Consider the following 23,933-nt stretch of genomic DNA (forward strand, 5'->3'; position numbering starts at 1 on the left):
AGGGATAGGATGTTCAAAGGAAAACGAAGAAGGCCGCCTTTAATCCACCCTAGATGGTATCTCAAAAACAAAAATCACATAATCAGATGAAAAATTTCTTACACATATCTGAATTGATTGGTTGAGAAAAAACCTGTCCATCCATTTTTGTGAGAATGAGCATTCCTCCGGATAACACTCTTTGAACAATAAATGGTCCTTGCCAAGTTAGAGCAAACATGTCCTTTAACCTCCTGTTGAATCGGAAAAATTCGCTTCAAAACTTTATCCCTTACTGCATATTTGTCTTTCTTGTCATAACCAACAAACCATCCTTTGTTGATAGCATTGTCCATGGCAGGTAACATTCAACCTCTTTTTCATCCATTGGAGACAACAACTCATTGCGCTCCTTGATCCATTTAATTTCTTCTACCCGAGCCTTCGCAAAATATGCAAGGACGGGATCTCAATGTTGTCAGGTATTATGACTTCCATTCAAAGCATAAGATGTTGCCCTAACTTAGAAATGTAATCTCCAAGTGAAATGTTCCCAAAGTTCAATAGCAAAAATTTTCAAAATTGAAGGAAGAACTCTTTTTTTTCTTTTTTTCTTTTTTGCTGCTGAAGTATGTACTCCTTCTGAATAAATAGCCGATCCTCCACTTTGCAATGTAGTATTATTGCCACCTTTTTTATTCGTGATTACCCTCCCAATTTGCAAGATTTTGACTTGCATCTTTTTCTCGATCTTAACCATAAATACCTGCACAACGGGGATTTTTCAAAACACTTGAATTTTTCAAAATTCTTCTTTTTTTTTTACCAATGATATAACAATTAAGGTTCATGCAAAGTGTTGACTTATCAAAACTTGAAAAATATATACTTGACCTTGGACATACCCTACAAATGTATTATAAAATTTTGCCTCAATTTGAACTTATTTGGTGAAATCTCACAAATATATTACAAAAAAATTGCCCGAGTTTGGGCTGATTTTAGTTGCAAAATAATCACATGCAATGTGAATAGAAACTACATTTTTCAAATGAAGAATTTAAATGTCATATCCAAATTCATATAGAAGATTCCATGATAAATCTCTCAAAATAAGACCAAATTGTAAAAGATCTCTTCCTCATTTTGGGATCGGTGTTTAAAGAAAGTGGTCACTTTTCTTATTAGCTCATCCTTTAGGATCGAACAAATGGGTATTATTCCTAATTTTGAGGTGGCTCAGGAAGAAATGATAAGTCAGGATCTGTCTTATTTTTGTGCCCAAATTGTATCTAACACATTCAATATCACATGTTGGTGAAAGCAAATAGTTTATCACTCTTATTTCTTGAGAAAATTCAGTCAACATATAAGCTCTATAAGCTTGTAATATATGGATAGAAACGATAGATAAATATATAAAAACAGGTTATGGTCTTATGATATAGACATGATCGTTATTTCAAATTATCATGAAAGATAAGTCAGCGATGGACTTTATGAGCTTGTAATATGGTTTGACAACGATAGCTAAAAGAAATAAAATTTTGAAGAACAATGCACTTAACATCACATTTCTTCCCAAAAATTGCCCTAGTTTTGGACTTAAAATCTAGGACCCCATTTTGACTCCTTTTTTTTTTATCAATCACTAGAGAGAATTCAGCATTGGATGTCTTTGCATTTTTCTTTTCATTTCATCATTTTTTTCACATTTTTCTTTGTTTCTCTCTCCCTCTCTCTTTTTTCTTTTTTTTACCAATACTGAGATCCCAAATGTCAATGATAGAATTGAAAACTTCCTAATTTTGGAATATAGATGGGCCCTCTTTCTTTCCGATATTGAAGACCAAATATCAATGGCAGAGTCAAATTCCCCCTACTTGTAGTTTTCCTCTTTTTTTTTTTTTTTTCAAATCTCCTTCCCCAGTGTGAGTGTAACAGCCCCACTTTCCCCTAAGGCGAACCAAAGGGGTGAGCGGACTGCCTGCCCAGCTCTCGCCAGGACTCACGATGCAGACTAGAACTATCTATAGCGATCCGGAACTTACGAACGAGCGTAAACGAGTCAAAATGGTAAAATAACCCAAAATAAAAAAATGAAATCCGGAGTCGGCCATGAATAGTGACCGACCCGTCAGAACCCAACCGAAATAGCCAACAAACATTCACATCTGAACTTTAGCGTTTACAAATCAAAATGACATACAAAAGTTTTCAAATTTGCCAAATCAAAAGAGAAAACTCCCCAAAAGTACACTTAGGGTTTTAGTACATGAGCTATACAAAAGATATGTTCAACTAGCTCAATTTGGCAGCCATTTGTCAAATCCAGACCAAAAGGGTTTATTTTCCTATAAGGAAAACAAAAGGAACAGAAAGGGGTGAGCTTGCGCTCAATGAGATACCAAACAGATAGCATTAAAATCATGGCATTTCACATTTAACAAATCAGGTACACATGTCAGAGGTAAAGCAAAAGAACCAATGATTCAAATCAGAAGGATACGGGTGGCTCTCAGGAGCCAAATTTCCCAGCGCAGTACTTGATCCAAACCGGTTGACTCTCCGTCAACGTATATAGAACCAACGCGTCCGTAGACCCCTCTTTACACCGAATTCCGTCCACCAAACACCCCTTTACCGGGCCCGCTCACCGTAACCGAACAGAAATAGTATACCCGGAATCAAGGGTCTCAATACCCAAAATCCCCGAACAGACTACCGTGGTTCGTTATCTAATCGTCCAGGCCCTTGCCGGCCCGACTCGAATAACTTAGCCACAGGATTGAGCTCATAGGTCATAGAAATCCGAACAGATGCAGACACAGATAACAGATTCAAATTTTGCATAGTAAATTGGCATATGAACAGACTAGAGAACGAGTGTGATAAAGTACACCCTCGTCTCGAACAAATAAACAGATTGCAGAGCAGAAATCAAGTTAAACAGATTGCAGAGCAGAAATCAAGTTAAACAGCAATGGAGGGGAGTGGTACACTCACCGGCTCAACTTCAAAAGTTTTCACTTCAGATTGGCCTTAATCGCCAAGAAACCCTAAAATAATCAAAATAAACCAATTGAAGGTTTTACTTCCAGAATCGAGTAAACACAATGCACATGAGGCTCGACTACTAGTCGTATGCCTCGCCAAAATAATTACTAATGCAAGGGTGGAAAACATGATTTTCTTGGAAACAAAAAGGTAACATGAAGACTTAGGCGCAAACAACCCAAAAGCCTTTCATTTCCACCAAAAGGCAAATCTACTTAAAGAAACCAAACGGCCTAGAAAATCGGGCAGCACCGTCCCTAAAATTCTTACTTTTCCAACCATTAAGGCTTCATTATTTCCTCAAATCAGTCCCAACATTTCACACAAAAGTCATCTCATTTCCCAAAAGCCGCTCACTAGGCTCAAAGTAGTACAAGTACAAAAGTTAGTTAGGAAAAGACCGGAATGAGAGCGAGCCCTAAACATGCAAACAAAAACATGGAGACTCGATAACGAGTCATAAAACCATACCAATCTTAACCCTAATAGGGTTTCATATGCATAAATAAGCATCATAGGCAACCAGAAATTAAGAAAGGGCTTTAATGTAGGCCTTGATAAGAAAACCGGTTTTGACGTCATAATGCGGTAATGGCACAACTCTCACTACAATTATCGGTTAGGGGTGTAAGACCCACCATTTCGAAGCTATGAAACAGGGCTACAACAATGTAGAAGGTCACTCAATCCAGTTCCTAACACAACTAGGTCAAATATGCAAAATACTATACCAGAATTCCCAAAACAGGTTTGCAAATTACACAAAACTGTAATTACTATAACTCAGTCTATACAAGTCCAAATGCCGAAATTCCAAAGGCATATGATAGCTAAGACATCCAGTAACATTTCATCAGAAGACACCAACTTCAAAATCCAAACCAAATCCAGTCAAAATAGGCAATTACTATCGCAGTTCCGCACATTCTGTTCACCAAAAACAGCAACAGTAAAAACGGCATAACTCTCTCTATACTACTCCAAATGCCCTGAAATTTTGCAGGCACTTCATACTCACCAATACCTACAACTTTCATGTTTTGAGAAAAGTCCAATTCGGCCGCTAGCTATGACCTAAAATTTCGGACAGAATAAGGGTTCATGAACCCTAACTTTTCACAATTCACTTCAAATCCAAAATTGGTTGCATTTATCAACAATTCACACCCACTAGAGCCAAAGCCCCTTATTACCAACCATCATACTAGTCCACAACATCAAAATCATATGAAACCAGAAAATTCATCATAAAATGGAAAACTTCACCAAAACTCTTCAAATCAAGAAATAAATCACATATTCCAACACTCAAGCCACTTCTAAGCATACTATAACCATCATTAGATGTAGTAGAGGTTCAAGCATCACTTACCAAGTATCAAGAGATGTAGAGAGGTGTTGGTCATCTTAGAGCTTCAAACAAACTTCACTAATACCCTTACTATCACTAGAAGGAAAGATTGTATGGAGTAAAAACTAAGTTAAACACTTGATTTGGTGGATTTGGACAAGTTGGAAGCTTGAAATGTTGAAGAATTTTCTTCCTTCTTGCAAGTGAGAGGTTCGGCCACAATGAGAAGAAAAATGGTGAATTTTGTGATTTTTTTGAGATATATAATCCTTTGGTCAAAAAAGTCAAAAATGTGAATAGTATTTCTTAAGTCAACTCCAATGATCTTGTGACACTTGTCACTATCATAAATGCATTCCTATCCTTTCTTTTCTCTCTCTCATCAATCAAATCTCACTCTCTACTTATCTCTTAACACCCGATAAATTTTTCACAGTATCCGAAACTTAACCTTATTGGCCGAATTTTTTCGAACTTTTCGCACTAGTGGGTCCCACATCCAATAGATAATCTTAATTTTCTAAAAATTCACCAATGCTAGAAAAAACATCTAAAAACTATAATTGCTCATAAAATTCACCAGGAAAATATTTCTAGCCAGAAAATGCAGAAAACATGCCATTAAAGGGGATAAACCCTAGGAAAATTATTAAGAGGAATTTACGGGTTCTCACAGTAAGGGTGCTATCATAAGTGCTTTTGAAATGAACCACCAATTTAGCCTCAAATAAGGATACAAAAGATAAAAAGTGTTTAGATGGTAGAAACAATGACCAAAGCATCATTCTTATTTCTCATGACAACCAAAGTAAACAATAGCCTGTTGGAAAAATCCATTTCCTTTTGACATTTAAAAATTTTTCTATGTAGGGTCATGATCATTGAGGCTTTTATTTGAAACGAAATTCTATTTTTTAAAGTCTCAAATGAAAAAATAAATGATAAAATCTGTATAGATAGATAAACGAAAGCCTAAAGTATCATTCCAAATTTTCAAAACAAATAAGAAGTAATGTACATTTTTGCCATTCAGATGTGGATTGAATCTGGTTAGACACATTGGACATTTTCACGGTAAAAATTGTCTCACTTTGAAGCTAATCAACCAATGCGACTGACCTTGGAGGTTCAATAGAAATGGACAAAAAAATGAAAAAGAAAAGTGTCGGGGTTGATTTTTTATGACAAACTATCAAATTTGAGTGACCCCTTTTATTTTCGACTACTCTCATTGAATAGTTTAGACAACAAATTTAGTGTATACAAAGATTTTTGGAAATTGGACATGCACTCATGAATTTTCAAATAAGAGGTCAAAAAATCTCAATTTAGTCTTATTTCTTAAAATTCATCATGAAATTTCCCAATGAACAAATAAAGAATGAATATATACAAAACAATAATTATCTAAATAAAAAAATTTATTATTCAAATGTTTGAAATTTTTTTTGTACTCAAATATAATACATATGAGAAAAGTAAAACCTCTAAAGAATACATTTATATATATATATACACTTTCTTTCTATCTGTTGAGACAAAATGTATTAGAAACAATGAATCAAGAGATTTTTTAAATACTTTAGACTAGCATTTTCAGATGGATTTGTCATTCTTTTCATTATAGGATCTATCTAAAAATCAAGTAACACTTGTAATTTTCAAAATTTATCAGATCAAAAATATTATTAGATATAGAAAAAATATTTTTTTACCTTATTGAAACATCTTTTTATAAATGTGGAGGGGGAAAAAATAAAAGAAAAAATATCCAGAATGAATAAGCAAAACTGTGAAATCGATATGCATGTCCTATGGGGGAGCCCTTTTATGCCAAGGATTGGCCTAACATTGCAATCTTCTAGTATAGGCACCATACAATATCTGATGGATCCGATCGACTTATTGAGATTCAAATAAAAGACAATTTTGAAAAATTTGGCTAATTGGAGTGACAAAAGACAATTTGTCCTAAGAAAATAAGGACAAAGTCCGAATGGACTGATTGCTTTGATTGACACATAAAGTGATATTAAAAATCAATTTAGTGTGAAAAACTTTTTTTTGAAAGAATTGAAATGTCTCGACTAGTTTCTTTGGTAAACCATAGATTGAAACTTTAAAAGAGAATAAAACGGATTAAATGGATCGAATGGAATTGATGATTAGTTTAAAAATTGACTGGATTATCCTAAAAGTGAATAAAACTGATCAAATGGATTGGGTAAAATTGAAGATTTATTCAAAAAAAAATTGACTAAATGAATAATGAATTGGATGGAATTGATAATTTATTCAAAATTGATTGTATTGTCCTAAAAATGAATAAATTGAATAAAATTGACGATTTATTCAAAAAATGACTGGATTGCTCCCCCATTTGTAGTTTCAAAACTCACAAAATTTGTTGCAATGTATTAGTCCATGAGCCTTCTAAAATCAAGATTTGATCTCGATATATTTATTATCTCAACAATCAGGAATTATTTGTGAATTTCTTCAATTTAATGTCCTTTATGCAAGGAATTTTACCAACTTTGACAAAATGGCCAAAAAATTATTATTAAAGCCTCATATTCTAATGCGCAAAAACTGTTCCATCATTTTCAATGTCGTCATCGTGGAAGGGATCAGATCCTACCTTACCTTGTGCACTACCCATTTGAATGGTACAAAAATATAAACGTGCAAGTTTCATTGGATTACATATCCGAGACACAAAGTAGCTTACCCCTAATGTGGGATTCCCTAAGTGGCATTCCCTCTAAGATTAATGCATGATGATAATTTATTAAAGCGGATAAATATGCAATACGATAATTGAAATATGATCTAAGTGTGCCCCATTTTGATGTCGGGGTAAGTCTAAAATGACATGCATATATATATATACATAATATTAATGCGATAAACTGAAATTTAAACGTGCTATTTACAAAAAAAGGTCTACCCTAAGTGAGTACCACGCCAGGACTCTTGTTTCTAGGGTTTATGAATGCAATATAAGAAAATAAATCAATGATTAGTTTAATAAACAACACATAATAGATTGGAGCAACAAAATAATACAGAAATATAAGATAAAGAAAAGAAAGGGGTAGAATCCGTCCCCTCGTGTCTAGTGTTCTTAATAGGGTAGATGAAGGCTCTATCTTAGGTGATTTCTAAATGAATGCATAAGGATTAGTTCACTAATGCATCTAGACTCGAAAAGGTTTCAGATCCTCAAGCCTTCAGACAAAAGGATGAAGGGTCATCAATTCCAAAGCCTTTAGTTGGTGGCTTGAGTGATCTCCCAAACATTGCTACGTGCATGTCGTGCCACGGCCACATATCCAAGTGGATTCATCCTAATCCTAACAGGAAGGAGCGGTGTGAAAACCACTAAAAGAAAATAAGATAAAGGGTTAAAAGGAATAACGTATGCACGTTTGAAGTGCTCCTTTGACGGGAGGGAGTAATACCATTAAATATGCATGAAGGCACTAGGGCAATCTCGCTCCCCATCCCCAAATGCAAAACGAGATACGAATAAGTAAATAAATAAAAGTAAATAGACAAACCATTCATCACATACACCAAAAACGAGAAACGAATACGAGTGTGGAATGCAAAACATCCTAAAAAAAATGCAACCTGAAACATCCAAATATGATAAATAAAAGGGTTAAAAAGAGAAAGAAATAACTAAACAAAGTGCTTGGATTCTCTAGCGTCTCCAGTGGAGTCGCCAAGTTGTCGAGCCCCATTTTTCACGATAGAAAAATAAGTATTTATAAAAGATGTGATTTTATTTAAAAATAAGTGAAAAAAAACCTAGAATGCGATTTTAAAGAATGCGACAGTTTGGATCCAAAATTTAGTATAAAAGGGTTTTTAAGAAAAAGGGTAATCGCCACTTAGTATTGAGTTTAGATGTACCAAGTCACCCAAAAATATTTTTGTTAAAATGAAAAAAATAAAATAAATAAAATAAAACCCTTTTCGACAACTTCAAATCTTTGAAAAACAAGAGAAAATGAGTTCGGGAGTCACGGTTGAAGAAAGAGAAGACAAATGTTCGATTAACTCAAACCTAATACACCCTTTCAATTTAGTCTAAATTAGTTGCGAGGTTTAGTTGATAAATTTTCTTAATCTAACACTTAAATTTATCACATTTGAATGTTTGTTACATGGGTCCAAATCTAAATTTATAAAAATATCGAGAGGGACAAAATGTTCATTCAAGGGTTTAATTGATACCAATCGCATTAATTTTGAAAGTTAAAATAATTTCTTGAAGATGTCACGAGTATGCAAATGATGAAATTAAAAGAAAAGAAAAGAAAAGAAAATTAAATTATATACATAGGTATAAGTGATCCAAGGAAAAGAAAATGCAACATAATGTGTACGAGAGGCAAAAACTCGTGACATAATTTTCTTATACATGGATTAATGAGTATTTAAACTAAAAAGTTATAATCACCCAGTTCCCATGTTCAAAGAATAATTCTCCCAATATAAACGAGCAAATGAACTAACTTATTCTACAATTTCTTAAATGAGATGCAATTCTAAATGATATGATTAACACATATAGAGGATAGGGGATAGAGGATAATATAATAGGAAATATCATGCAAATGAGAAAAGATCCTAAAATAAAAATATGCATGAAAATGTAATGAATGTCACACAAAATGAATCTAACACACGAACAATCTAAGAGTCTAGCGTTGGACTAACCAATTTCTAAAAGTCCTTACTAGCGTTGGGCTAGCAAGTAAACGGAAGGAAATACCACAACTAGCGTTGGACTAGTGTGATGACGTCATGCATTCTTAATATATAGTAAGATAAATAAGGCATAAATTAAAACAAATAAACATGTAAGAACACGTAGCACATAACACATAAACATAATATCTAGATGCAAAAATCCTAAAGAAAGCGACTAAAGCATATAACACATAAATCACATAAACACACAACTTACCTATTACAACGGGGAGTCTAACTACAATCTAAAATAGGGAAATAAAAAAAAATCCTATCTACCCTATCTATTACAATAGGGGACCCAATTACAATCTAAAATGGAAAAATATAGTAAAACAAATATAGTTTTCCTATCTATTACATTCTTGAGATATTTAAATGTCTCTCAAATAATTATGAAAATTAACTAAACAAATATAAGAAAATTTGAATAAACATTTAAATCAAATAAATAAAGCATAAAAAAAATATAAGCACATAGGAACATGTAGGAGCACATAAGAGCACGTAATTGACATTGAAATAATAATAGGGATACCTCCCTTTTGAAGTGGTGACTAAATGGAGTCAAATTGCTCTATTTATACTCAAAATAAACAAAAGAATCATGACACCAATTTAATTGAAAATAATAATAATGAAAAAATACTAAATTCACCTTAACATGTCAAATGTAAAGAAATTTAAGAGCATCTAAAAATTACAAACTAAATATATTCAAAAGTAACCTAATTAGCTATTAAAGAAAAGAAACAATCATAATAAAGAAAGTCAAAATTCACTAAGGACTAAATTATAAAAAATGAAAAACCTTTTAGGGTCAAAAATATAATTTTTCAAAAATTTAGGGGTCAAAATTAAATAAAATATAAAATTCAGGGACCAAAGTGCAATTAATTTAAGGACCTAAGTAAAAAATTAAAGTTTTTAAGGTCACAATATAATTATTCAAAAGTCTAAGGACTGGCTTGCAATTTCATTTTTTGGTTTCTAAAAGGATAGAGGCCAATGGGCCATTTTCTGACTTCTCCTTGGGCTAAGCCACTTGGCCCGAACGAAAGTCCAAAAAAGAAGTAGGTCAGCCTACTTGTTTTTACCAATTAAACCCAGGTGTAAAACCCAATCCAAAAATTCAACAAAAAGTGTTGGATTTTAACCTCCTAAACCCACGTCAAAAACCCAGAAAATAAGCCAACAACCCATTCCTAAAATCCAAGCAAAAATAGACCAGATTTTTATACCAAAACCCAACCAAACAAATCTCAATCCAACCCTCCAACTATTTTTACTAAACCCAATAATATAAAAATCTACTAAAATTTATTAAAGACTGATTATACTCTAAATTCCAGAAATTATCTGCTCAAAATGAATTTGAAATATGAAAAAAGAATTAGATCTCAATGGGGCAGAAATGGTTCGATTGCAGAAGTTTTCGGGTTATAGTGAAATTAGGCAAAAGTTGGGGGGGTCAAAAAATGTAATTTTTCTAAATTATCATGCAAAGCTTCCGAAGTCATCTTCTGCAACTTTCCTTCAATGTAGGCGGCAGCGGTGCCACTACCGGACTGCTGCCGATAGTCGGTAAATTTTTCGACCATTAAATTTTACCAAAATACACACCCAACTAGATTTTTCACGTAGATTCCATTTTTGGAGTTATTTTTTACAAAAAATAACCCGAAAGTATCTGATAGGGTATAATTTGTTAGTATTGTTATTATTAATTTTCCCTTCTATCCCTGACAAATATTGTGTTAATTGCTGATATTTACTCATATTTGATATTTGGAATCAATTTCAAGAATGAAGCAGAAAACTACCAAAAAGGAGGGACTTTGTGAAAAATATGGAGACTTCTAAGGGTTTCAATCCTTGGGCCCTTGAATTGGTGGGGGACCACAAGCTAGTGAAAGGCATTTGGTCATTTGGGCTTCAAAGAAAGCAACGTAGAGAGACTTGGAACAAGAAGTACTTGGGAGGCTTTGTCCACATGGGTGGGGACCACCTAGATAGCTTTTAGTCATCTTTCTTTTATTGCTTTAAAAGGGGACAACGTACAGAAGCAAAGGACATCGAGGGCTTTAGTTTTAGTTTTTTAGTTTAGTTCTAGTTTTCTTTCTTTTGACTGGCCTCTGACACACGCCAGGTGTTCGACAATATTCCCCAACGGGAAGATTTTCTCATGAGGCGTGGCTAAGTTTTTCTAGTCAAGGGGACAACTGACGATTTGGTTCGACAATTACTGTGAGATCGAATCTGTTTTAATTATTTTCTTCATTTATTGGTATTTATATGTTCCTTGATTTTAATTGCTATGGTCTTGTGTATGATTGATTAGTGCGCAATAATTAATTATTCATATAGGCTATTTTTGCTAAATATGGGTAATTGAATCCGTAATTGTTCGTTATCTCTATCTCAGTAGCAACTGGCGTAATTGGGTTTATGTCAGGGGAGCATATGATCTAGCTTAAACAAACCCTCGTAGCGTGTTTGTTGGTTAGGATTGAGCCTTTCTAACTATTAATGCAATCTAGAAATTAAATCCTATGGTCGTACCTAAGGTTGTTTTTGGGTTAGAGAAATAGCTAACGGTCGTACCTTAGCTATCGATAAATTAAGGAAGGGTTGGTTGTTTATCGCGTGCATGACAACTATAACCAATCTATTACTAAATGTTGGAATTATTTCTGCATCAATGATCAGTGCATGAACCATTTCTGAAGTGTACCCTTGGCTAGAGTTTTCCCTTAATTATTTCTCTTAATCAATTATTTTCTGCAGTTAATTTATTTAGTTAGCATTTAATCCAAAACCCCCCATACTTTGAACTCTAGAATAAACGAATTATCCCCTGTCCCTGTGGATTCGACCCTACTCACCGCTATATACAAAATCTGTATTTTTCTCGAGTAGGTATTTATTATTGTACAGGTTCGGCAACTTTCCTTCAATGTAGACCATGGCCGCGACTCTTGTTTTTATTTCAATGTAGGTATTTTTCTCGAAGTCATCTTCTGCAACTTTCCTTCAATGTAGGCGGCAGCGGTGCCACTGCCGGACTGCTGCCGATAGTCGGTAAATTTTTCGACCACTAAATTTTACCAAAATACACACCCAACTAGATTTTTCACGTAGATTCCATTTTTGGAGTTATTTTTTTACAAAAAATAACCCGAAAGTATCCAAAATGCTAAAAGACAGACCATATTTATTTTGTCAAACACTCAAATCTTCACCAAAAATCATAAAATTTATACTACAATACTCCTTGTGATTTTTACAACATAACTATGAACTGAAATAAATAAAAGCAACAACAAATATGACAAAATTAAATCAAAACAGTTTTAAAATAAAAAAGAACCCCTTCAATACTTTTAAGGCCCAAAAACTCCAAAATTTTCGATAACCAAACATTTTCAAATTTTGTGCTAGTTAGTGGTCAACTATTTTGACGAAAATATGCACAAAAGATTCACTAACTTAACTCACATTTTCATTGTGGCATTTTATCAAACACAAACAAGGCATTTACAAAGTCATTTCTCTTTTCTTAATTTTTGTTCATGGCTTATTCTGAAATTTCAGCAACTCAATCAATAAAGGAAACTAATAAAAGCAAAAGAAATTTAAGCAATGGATTTAATATGATAAAAAATTGAAAATATACCTCAATAAATATGGCAATCTTTCGGTTGATGCTTTTGGTAAAACTTTTGAACCTTGGCCGTTTCTTGCTTGATTCTCCTTTTTGTACTTGAATTGTGAGAAAAATGTGTGTGGAGTTGTGTTGGAAATTTTGGGATGAATGGCCGAGGAAAATTTTTCTTCTTCTTCCATGTTTCTCTTCTGCCTTCCAAGCCCAGAGAAAATGGAGACATATGATGACTTGGTCATCATGATGTCTCCATTTTCTTTTCTTTTTTTTATTTTTTATTTTTTCAAAAATCAATTTTGTTGTTTTGTTTTTTCTGCTTTTATTTTTCTTTTCTTAAAACAAATCTGTAAAAATGCGAAAAATGCACATTAAAATGCAAGAAAATAAATAACTCATTAAATAGAAAAAAATTCAAGAAAACATTAAAATTGACAAAATTTTGGTGTCTACAAATTTTTGTCAATTCCTAATATTTTCTTGAATTTTTTCTATTTAATGAATTATTTATTTTCTTGCATTTTAATGTAAATTTTTCTCATTTTTGCAGGTTTGTTTTAGGAAAAGAAAAAACAAAACAAAATAAATTTGATTTTTGTGAAAATAAAAATAGAAAAAGTTAATAATAAAAAATAAAAAAAGAGATGGAGACATCATGATGATTTGGTCATCATGATGCTTCCCACCATATCATTATTTTGACCAAGGCCAAACAAAAGAAAATTTTTGGGAGCTTTGGATTCTCTTGACTTTTGACATTGACGGACAAGACCCTTAACGGACAAAAGAAAGAAAAAAGGGGGGACTTTCTCTGGGTTTGGAAGGCAGAAGAGAAACACGGAAGAAGAAGAAAAATTTCCCTCGACCATTCATCCCAAAATTTCCAACACAACCCCACACACATTTTTCTCACAATTCAAGTACAAAAAGGAGAATCAAGCAAGAAACGGCTAAGGTTCAAAAGCTTTACCAAAAGCATCAATCGAAAGATTGCCATATTTATTGAGATATATTTTCAATTTTTTATCATATTAAATCCATGCTTCATTGCTTAAATTTCTTTTGCTTTTATTAGTTTCCTTTTATTGATTGAGTTGATGAAATTTCAGAATAAGCCATGAACAAAAATTAAGAAAAGCGAAATGGCTTTGTAAATGCCTTGTTTGTGTTTGATAAAATGCCACAATGAAAATGTGAATTAAGTTAGTGAATCTTTTGTGCATATTTTCGTCAAAATAGTTGACCACTAACTAGCACAAGGTTTGAAAATGTTTGGTTATAATATTGAAGAATTCTTTTTATTTTAGAACTGTTTTGATTTAATTTTATCATATTTGTTGTTGCTTTTATTGATTTTAATTCATAGTTATGTTGTAAAAATCACAAGGAGTGCTGTAGTATAAATTTTATTATTTTTGGTGAAGATTTGAGTGTTTGAAAAAGTAAAAACTGGTTTGTCTTTTGGCATTTTGGATACTTTCGGACCATTTTTTGTAAAAAATAACTTCAAAAATGGAATCTACGCTAAAAATAGAGTTGGGGTATGTATTTTGGTAAAATTTGGTGACCGAAATATTTATCGACAATCGGCAGCAGTCCAGCGGTGGCGCCACTGCCGCGTACAGAACGTTGAAGGAAAGTTGCAAAAAATGACTTCGTAAGCTTTGCATGATGATCTGGAAAAATTACATTTTTGACCCCTCAACTTTTGTCTAATTTCGCTATGACCCGAAAACTTCTGCAATCGAACCATTTCTGCCCCATTGAGATCTAATCCTTTTTTTTATATATATTTCAAATCCATTTTGAGCAAATAATTTCTACGATTTAGAGTATACTCAGTCTTTAATAAATTTTAGTAAATTTTTATATTGTTGGGTTTAGTAAAAATAGTTGGATGGTTGGATTGAGGTTTGTTTGGTTGGGTTTTGATATAAAATCTAGTCTATTTTGCTTGGATTTTAGAAATGGGTTATTGGCTTATTTTCTGGGTTTTCGGGTGGGCTTAGGAATTTCCGGCCAAGCAAAAAATAAAAGAAAGGCCTGATGGCCTTTTTCTTGCCCAAATCAAAAACCAAAATGTTCACTTTAGCCCCTGATCTTTGGAGTAGTTTTACTGCGGCTCAGAATATTTTAAATTTCTTCTACTTAGGTCCTTAACTTAATTGCACTTTGATCCCTGAACTTTATCTTTTATTTAATTTTAACCCCTAAACTTTGGAAAGATTATATTTTTAACCCCAAAAGTTTTTTAATTTTTACAATTTAGTCTCTAGTGAATTTTGACTCTCTTTATTATGACTGTTTCTTTTCTTAAATAGCTAATTATATTACTTTTGAATATATTTAACTTGTGATTTTTTAGATGTTCTTAAATTTCTTTACATTTGATATGTTAAGGTGAATTTCGTATTTTTTATCATTATTATTATTTTCAATTAAGTTGGTACCGTGATTCTTTTGTTCATTTTGAGTATAAATATGACAAGTTGACTCCATTTAGTCACCACTTCAAAAGAAAGGTATCCCTATTATTATTATTTAAATATCAATTACGTGCTCCTACGTGTTCGTATGTGTTTATATATTTTTATATGCTTTATTTATTTGATTTAAATGTCCATTCGAATTTTCTTGTATTTGTTTAGTTAATTTTTATAATTATTTGAGAGGCATTAAATACCTCAAAAATGTAATAGATAGGATAGCTAGATTTGTTTTATTATATTTTCCTATTTTAGATTGTAATTAGGTCCCCTATTGTAATAGATAGGATAGATAAGTTTATTTCATTATATTTTTCTATTTTAGATTTTAGTTAGATTCCCCACTGTAATAGATAGGGTTTTGCGTGTTTATGTGACTTATATGTTATGTGCTTTATCCGCTTTTTTGAGTATTTTTGCATGTAGATATTATATTTATGTGTTATATGCTCTTACATATTTATTTGTTTTAATTTATACCTTATTTATTTTACTATGTATTATTAATGCATGACGTCACCATACTAGTCCAACGCTAGTTGTGGCTTCTCCCTCCGTTTACTTGCTAGTCCAACGCTAGTAAGGATTTTTTAGAAATGGGTTAGTCCAATACTAGACGCTTAGATCGTTCGTGCGTTAGGTTCATTTTGTGTGACATTCATTACATTTTTATGCATATTCTTATTTTAGAATCTTTTCTCATCTGTATGATATTTCCTATCCTCTACCCGCTACCCTCTATATGTATTAATCATGTCATTTAGAATTGCATTTCATTTAAGCTAATTCATTTGCTTGTTCATGTTAGGAAAATTATTTTTCAAACATGAAAAATGGGTGATTATAACTGTTTAGTTTAAATACCCCATTAATCCCTGTATAAGAAAATTATGTTACGAATTTTTGCCTCCCATACCCGTTATGTTGCATTCCCTAGTCTTTGGTCACTTGTACCTATATATATAATTTAATTTTCTTTTCTTTGAATTTCATTCATGCATGCTCGTGACTCCTTAAAGGAATTATTTTGATCTTCGCAATTAATGCGATTGATATCAACTAAATCCTTGAATGGATATTTTATCCCTTTCGATATTTTATAAATTTAGTTTTGCATCCATATTGGAAACATCCAAATGTGATAAATTTAAGGGGTAGATTAAGAAAATTTTTGACTAAACCCGCAACTAGCTTAAACTGGATTGAAAGGGTGCCTTAGATTTGAGTTAATCGAACATTAGCCTTCCCTTTCTTCAACCGTGACGCCCGAACTCATTTTCTTTTGTTTTTCAAAGATCCGGAGTTGTAAAAAAGGGTTTTATTTTATTTTACTTTATTTTTTGTTAAAAATATTTTTTCGAGTGACTTGGTACACCAAAATTCAATACCAAATGGAAACTCCTCTTTTTCTTAAAAACCCTTTCAGACTAAATTTTGGATCCAAACTATCACATTCTTTAAAATCCCATTTTAGGTCCTTTTTCACTTAATTTTAAATAAAATCACATCTTTTATAAACACCTCATTTATTTTCATCGCGAAAAATAGGGCGCGACAACTTGGCGACTCTAGAAAAGATGTAAGAGTCGCCAAGTGGAGTCACGCCCCATTTTTTCACGATGGAAATATGGTGTTTACAAAATATGTGATTTTATTTAAAAAATAAGTGAAAAAGGATCTAGAATGGGACTTTAAAAAATGCGACAGTTTAGGTTCAAAATTTAGTTTAAAAAGATTTTTAAGAAAAATTAAGAGTCGTCACTTGGTATTGAATTTTGATATACCAAGTCATCCCAAAAATATTTTTGGCAAAAATAAAAATAAAATAAAATAAAACCCTTTTCGACAAAAATTTTTGAAAAACAAGAGAAAATGAGTTCGCGATTCACGGTTGAAGAAAGGAAAGGCAAAGATTCGATTAACTCAAATCTAAGACACCCTTTCAATCCAGTCTAAGTTAGTTGCGAGGTTTAGACAAAATTTTTCTAATCTAACCCTTAAATTTATCACAATTTAATGATTCCTACATGAACGCAAATCTAAATTTATAAAAACGTCGAGAGGATTCAAGGGTTTAATCGATACCAATTGCATTAATTGCGAAATCTAAAATAATCCCTTGAAAGGGGTCACAAGCATGCATGAATGAAATTCAAAGAAAAGAAAAGAAAAGAAAATTTAAATTTTATATCTAGATATAAGTGATCAAAGAATAGGGATGCATCATAATGGGTACGGGAGGTAAAAACTCGTGACATAATTTTCTTATACAGAGATCGATGGGGCATTTAAACTAAAAAAGTTATAATCACCCATATCTATGTTCAAAGAATAATTCTCCTAATATGAACAAGCAAATGAACTAACTTATTCCACAATTTCTTAAATAAGATGCAATTCTAAATGATATGATTAACACATATAGAGGATAGGGGGTAATGGATAATATAATAGGAAATATCATGCAAATGAGAAAAGATCCTAAAATAAAATATGTATGAAAATGTAATGAATGTCACACAAAAATGAATCTAACGCACGAACGATCTAGGGGTCTAACATTGGACTAGTCCATTTCTAAAAAATTCTTACTAGCGTTGAACTAGCAAGTAAACGGAGGGAGAACCACAACTAGCATTGGACTAGTATGGTGACGTCAGGCATTAATAATACATAATAAGACAAATAGGCATAAATTAAAACAAATATACATACAAAAACACGTAGTACATAACACATGAACATAATATTTAGATGCAACAATCTTAAGAAAAGCGGATAAAACACATAACATATAAGTCACATAAACATACAAAACCTACCTATTACAACGGGGAGTCTAACTACAATCTAAAATGGAAAAATACGATGAAGTAAACTTATCTATTACATTTTTTTTGAGATATTTAAATGCCTCTCAAATAATTATAAAAATTAACTAAACAAATATAAGAAAATTGGAATGAACATTTAAATCAAATAAATAACAAAACATATAAAAATATATAAATACATAGGAACACGTAGGAGCACATAAGAGCACGTAATTGACATTTAAATAATAATAGGGGTACCTCCCTTTTAAAGTGGTGACTAAATGGAAGTCAAGTTGCCCTATTTATACTCAAAATGAACAAAAGAATCATGGCACCAATTTAATTGAAAGTAATAATAATGATAAAATTACTAAATTCACATTAATATGTCAAATATAAAGAAACTTAAGAACATCTAAAAATTACAAGTTAAATATATTCAAAAGCAACATAATTAGCTATTAAAGAAAAGAAATAATCATAATAAAAAGAATCAAAATTCACTAGGGACTAAATTACAAAAATTAAAAAAAATTTAGGGTCAAAAATATATTTTTCCAAAGTTTAAGGGTCAAACTTAAATGAAAGATAAAGTTCAGGGACCAAAGTGAAATTAACTTAAGAACCTAAGTGAAAGAAATTTAAAATGTTCTGGGCCGCAATAAAACTAATCCAAAGATCAGGGGTTAAAGTGTAAATTTTGGTTTCTGATTTGGGCAAGGAAAAGGCCATCGGGCCATCATTTTATTTCTTTGGGCCAAACACTACCTAAGCCCAGCCGAAAGTCCAAGAGAAACGAGCAGGCCAGCCCGTCTTTTGATCACTCAAGCCCAACCAAAAAATGCATGGACTCTGACCTCCTAACCCAAACCGAAACCCAAAAGACATAAACCAAAACCCATCCCCAAAACCCAATCAAAATAACCACAAGTCCACTAGAAAAAAAACATTAGCCCAAATCATTTTTTTTCTCTTCTTTTCTTTTCTTTCCTTTCTTTTCTTTCTGTTCTTCTTTTTCTCTTCATTCCACTGCCGTTTCTTCTTCTTCTTATCCGGCCTACCGAACAAGCTTCAGTTGGTGGCCATGGTGGCCGCCGGTGAATTTTTCGGTTGCCAAATTTCACCAAAATACACACTCCACTCGATTTTTGGCGTAGATTCTATTTTTTAAGTTAGATTTTACAAAAAATAACCAAAAGTGGCCAAAAGGCCAAAAAACAGTCACAGTTTTGCTTCCCAAAAATCACTAAAATCTCACCAAAAAATTGTATATTTTATACCAAAACGCTACTTGTGATTTCTACAATGCAACTATGTTCTTAGTTTAACAAGAAAACAACAACAAACCATGAATCAAAACAAAACAGCCCAAAATGAATATATATATATATATATATATATATATATATATATATATATATATATATATATATTTACATGCCTCTAATGCTCAAAACTTCAAAATACTTAAATAATTCAACATTTTTCAAACCACATACTAACTACAACCGTCTATTTCACCAGAAATAAGCACAAAATATTCACTAGTTTAATTCGTTTTTCATTATGGCATTTTGTCAAACAGTTAACATGCATATACAAAAATCATTTTTCTTTTCCTAAACTGGTTATGACATTCCCAAATTTCACCGATACAACAACAAAAAAACCAGCAAAATAAAACAACACACAAGCAATCACACATACATTCAATCTAGTTAATTAAAAAAAAAAAAAGAAAAGCTAGAAAAAAGGACAAGAAATACCTCAATGAAGAGTTTGGTCTCATGGCCAAAGTTTTTGATGAAATTGCCAAGCTCCAATAGCCCAATCGATCGCTGCCTCCTTTTCGTTGTGTGCAAGTGTGTTGGGAAAATATTGGGAGAGAGGAGAGCCGAGGGTGAGAGTAAGAGTGCTTCTTGTTGTCTAAGGAAAATTTTTTTTCTTGAGAGAACAAGGAGAGCCGAGAGGGAGTCTTCTGGAGTGGAGTTTTGTTCTTGTTTTGTGTAGTGTAGTCAGCTGGAAATTTTTCTTTTCTTCTCTGTTTTCTGTTGGCAGCCTAAGCCAAGGGAGGGAGCCAGAGCTCCCCGTCTTCTCTTGCTTCTCCTTTTTTTTTTCTTCTGTCCGTTGAGAGCTCCAGGGAAAAGCCCCGAGTGAGGAGCTCCAGAGCAAAATTTAAGAAGCCCTCCTCCTTTCTCTCGTGTGCTTTGGTAAAAAAGGTGGTGGCGATCATGAGTCATCATGAAGGCTCATGGTGGCTTATGATGACTTCTCTTTATTTTTACAAAAATTAATTTTTTATTTTTTTTACTTTTTTACTTTTTCCTAAAACGAACTTGCAAATATAAGAAAAATTTGTATTAAAATATTAAAAAATAAATAACTCATTAAATAGAAAAAATTTAAAAATACATTAACATTAACAAAATTTTGATGTCTACAATATATTTGTCCTCCACGCCTTTAGTTTTCAAAACTTCCTGCTAACTCTCAAATTTGGTACATTAGTACACTGTTATTGCTTTACAAGCTTCACTTATCTATGAATACTGTGTTCCATTTATATATGCGCAAAATTTTTTATAGCTTTCATCTAGCCAACATCATGCATCGCATGATGCCCCTACAAACTAATATATTATAGTTGATCAATATGGTAGCCCAGTGATCTTGTGTAAAATCTGCAAATGCTAAAAGCTTTTAAAATTATAACCATTTCGGAATTACAGTACGTTCCTTAAGAGTTGGACACATATTGGACGAGGAACTCTTGATTAAGTGGTTAAAATTGAAGTTTCAATACTTAAAGGGCTTGGTTTTAAATCCCATTTCTCCCTACTTGTTAAATTCCATCCATTTCCTACTATAGAAAAAATAAAAATAAAAATAAAAATAAAAAGAATTGGACGCATGTTGTACTTTAGGCCCTAATGTATAACTTTTGTGTCATTTAATCAATTTAACTATCAGTCAAGTGAAATCAACTATTAAGGCAATTGAAAGGAATAATATAACCCAAATCAAGGCATCTCTCCACTGAATAATATAACCACAATTATAGATGTAATTTTCATGAGTATAAAAGGGGAAGCCGCTCAAGGAACAGTTATGGGCTAACCGGAAAACTTGTTCATCTAACGAAGATGCAAACATCAAACTTGGTACTATAGTGTCTCAGTTAAGTATTGGTCCAATTGTTGGAGATTGTAATGCAATTTTACCTCATTCTTGATTCTACACAACGTTGAATCTTCTGCAGAATTTATTTCTTGGGGAGTTCGTAAGATTCAAATGGCAAAAGCCTCCAAAATGTTCTCTGATTTAGGAACTTTTAAACGCACAGTCAAGCTGCAGCACTAACAATACAAGTTCATGATGACTCTGCCTATAATGTTGCAAATGTGAAAATGCAGATTCAATTCCATTTCAATACCATTTTGATCTTTAAAAGAAAATTTGCATCTATTTTTGAGCCCTTTTTAGTGCTGATCAAAGGAGAAACTAGTTGGTCGTAACTACCTTTTTATAGCATAGTACAATTGCAAACACCAAAAGAGTTGTAGTTCAACTTCAAGATGCCTGCAACATGGAACAAGCGCTGGAGGACTAGCAGATTTGGCCATGAGATTCTGTACAAAACACTATGCTGCCGTTTATTTTCTCCCTGTTTTCATGCCTGAAAACATACTGGCAGGAAAACTAAATCACGCAAATTGTCATTTTGCCCATTTGCCTAAACGTTTAACAGAAAACCAAAGCCCGAATTATATTTCCAGAAATTCGTATGCAAACGACCAACAATAACAGCTCTTGATTGCAAGATAGTCCGACAAGCACTAGTTGCAACATCCTTCATTTCTCGTTTCTTTAGTTTGAGACTTAAAAAGAAGAAACAAAAGTCTCATTAAAACTTCTCTAATACAACAATATAATACATAACTATACAATTTGCAAAAATTCATACATCAAATTATTTGTAATCAAAGCCAGCATACAATCAATTCCCCTCTTACAATTCATGTACATATATACAATATTTTGCACAAGCCATCCAAATAAATCTGATATCCATTCAAATATATATGCCTCTTTATCATTATTCATCCAAATCCAACTTTAACTCCATTCAGCTTCATTATCTATCAAAATCCAACCTTAAACACTTTCATCTTCTTCTCATTCGTTAATTAAAAAAAACTCTTAGCCGATATCATAACTGATAAGCTAATATCATTGCTGATCAATGTCAAGAGGCAGTAACAATTAATCACCACCATTTATACAAAGAAACCGCGATCGAATCAGTATAGAATTCGACAATATATCACCTCAAAAACGCATAATTCATCGATAGCATTAAAGCCAAATCTAAATTTGCAAAAAAACATTGTTGTACCCACAACCATCATGGTTACTCAAGAGACATGAAGGCCGAGAAGAGAGAAGCTCTGAGGATTGAGAAAGCCGCCGCTGCCTCTGCACCGCTTCTGTTTGAAGAAGCTATCGAAATTTAATGAATATTTAGGGTTACATGCCAAATACTGAATTGCCTAATCTACCCTCAACCATCAAGCCAAATGGCCAACCGCTAAAGTTAATTAATATTGGATAAATTGCTAATATGGGCCCTGTGGAATTTGGGCCTTGCTGTAGTCTTGCTTGTTTGGCGAACACTAAACAATTCTTTTTTGTCTCAACAACAATTAGGAAGCATTTAGGCTCCATGTAATTGGATGGTAAAATATCTTGTACAGAAAAAATGAATAAAATTATTCAAAAAAATCAGAAATTTGGACTATGCTTCAATATTTTAATTTATGTCATGTTTTATTGACTAAGATTTAAATAAATGGGTAAAATAGATGGCAAGAAAATAGGAGGGGATCGAAATCCTATCCCAATCAACTTTGATTTTCCTTAACCCACATCTCATATCGAAATTGAACAAAAACCATGAAATCATAGGACAAAGGCTCCAAATCTAGAAAATAAGGAAGAATACATTCGGACAAGATTTCACTAGACATTACACAAAGCAAAATTAACCTCAATTTTGCATTAGAAGCGTGTGAAATTGCTTTCGCACAACGGAAAAAGGAAGAGGATTCAACACATGCCTAGATTTCATTATTTTGGGTCGCGCCACATTTTTTGAAAAATAAAATTTAGGTGTTGAAAAATGTATTTATTGATTTTAGAAATAGAATAATTAAAGAAAAAGGTCCTAAAATGGGACTTAAAATATGCGACGGTTTATACCTAAAATAATAGTTTAAAAAGGATTTTAAAGAAAAGATAGGAGTCGCCACTTGATATCGAGTTTAGGTGTACCAAATCATCTAAAATGTATTTCAAATAAAAAACATCTAAAACCCTTTTTAGATGACTCCAGATCTTTGAAAACGAGAAAAAAGAGTTCAGGAGTCACGGTTGAATAAAGGGAAGATAAAAATTTGATAGGATCAAATCTAAAGCACCCTTTCAACTTAACCAATGTTAATTGCGATATTTTGTCGAAAATTTTTCTAATCTAACTAATAAAACTTATCACATTAGGATGCTTCTATATGGATGCGAATCTAGACCTAGGGGTATCAAAAGGGTTGGAATGTCTTCTCAAAATTTAATTGGTACCAATCACATTAATTGCGATACCCAAGAGTGATTCTTTGAAGAGGTCATGAATATGCAAAAAATGAGATTTAAAGAAAAGAAAATGTATAATATATAAATATACAGATCCTAAAAAGGAGGAATGCAACATAATGGGTACGAAATGCTAAAATTTGTGACTCAATTTTTCTTCTTATAGAGAGGAT

General features: G+C 32.5%; 1 long non-coding RNA gene across 3 annotated transcripts; it reads right to left on the reverse strand.

The window, feature by feature from the left end:
- Nucleotides 1-2,318: 2,318 nt before the first annotated feature.
- On the reverse strand, nt 2,319-22,665 carry LOC113702811 (uncharacterized). 3 transcript variants are annotated; one of them, XR_011820076.1, is made up of 4 exons: nt 22,511-22,665; nt 19,881-21,992; nt 2,986-3,038; nt 2,319-2,333 (listed from the first exon to the last, which is right to left on the reverse strand). It is a non-coding gene; the product is annotated as an uncharacterized lncRNA (long non-coding RNA). The 3 variants fall into 3 exon arrangements; XR_003451275.2 differs by lacking the exon at nt 2,319-2,333 and having other exon boundaries at nt 2,985-3,038; XR_011820077.1 differs by lacking the exons at nt 2,319-2,333; nt 2,986-3,038 and adding an exon at nt 7,540-7,743.
- Between the last annotated feature and the right edge of the window lie 1,268 nt (nt 22,666-23,933).

Source organism: Coffea arabica, chromosome 8e (assembly GCF_036785885.1).
Source record: "Coffea arabica cultivar ET-39 chromosome 8e, Coffea Arabica ET-39 HiFi, whole genome shotgun sequence".
NCBI classification, from domain to species: Eukaryota; Viridiplantae; Streptophyta; class Magnoliopsida; order Gentianales; family Rubiaceae; genus Coffea; species Coffea arabica.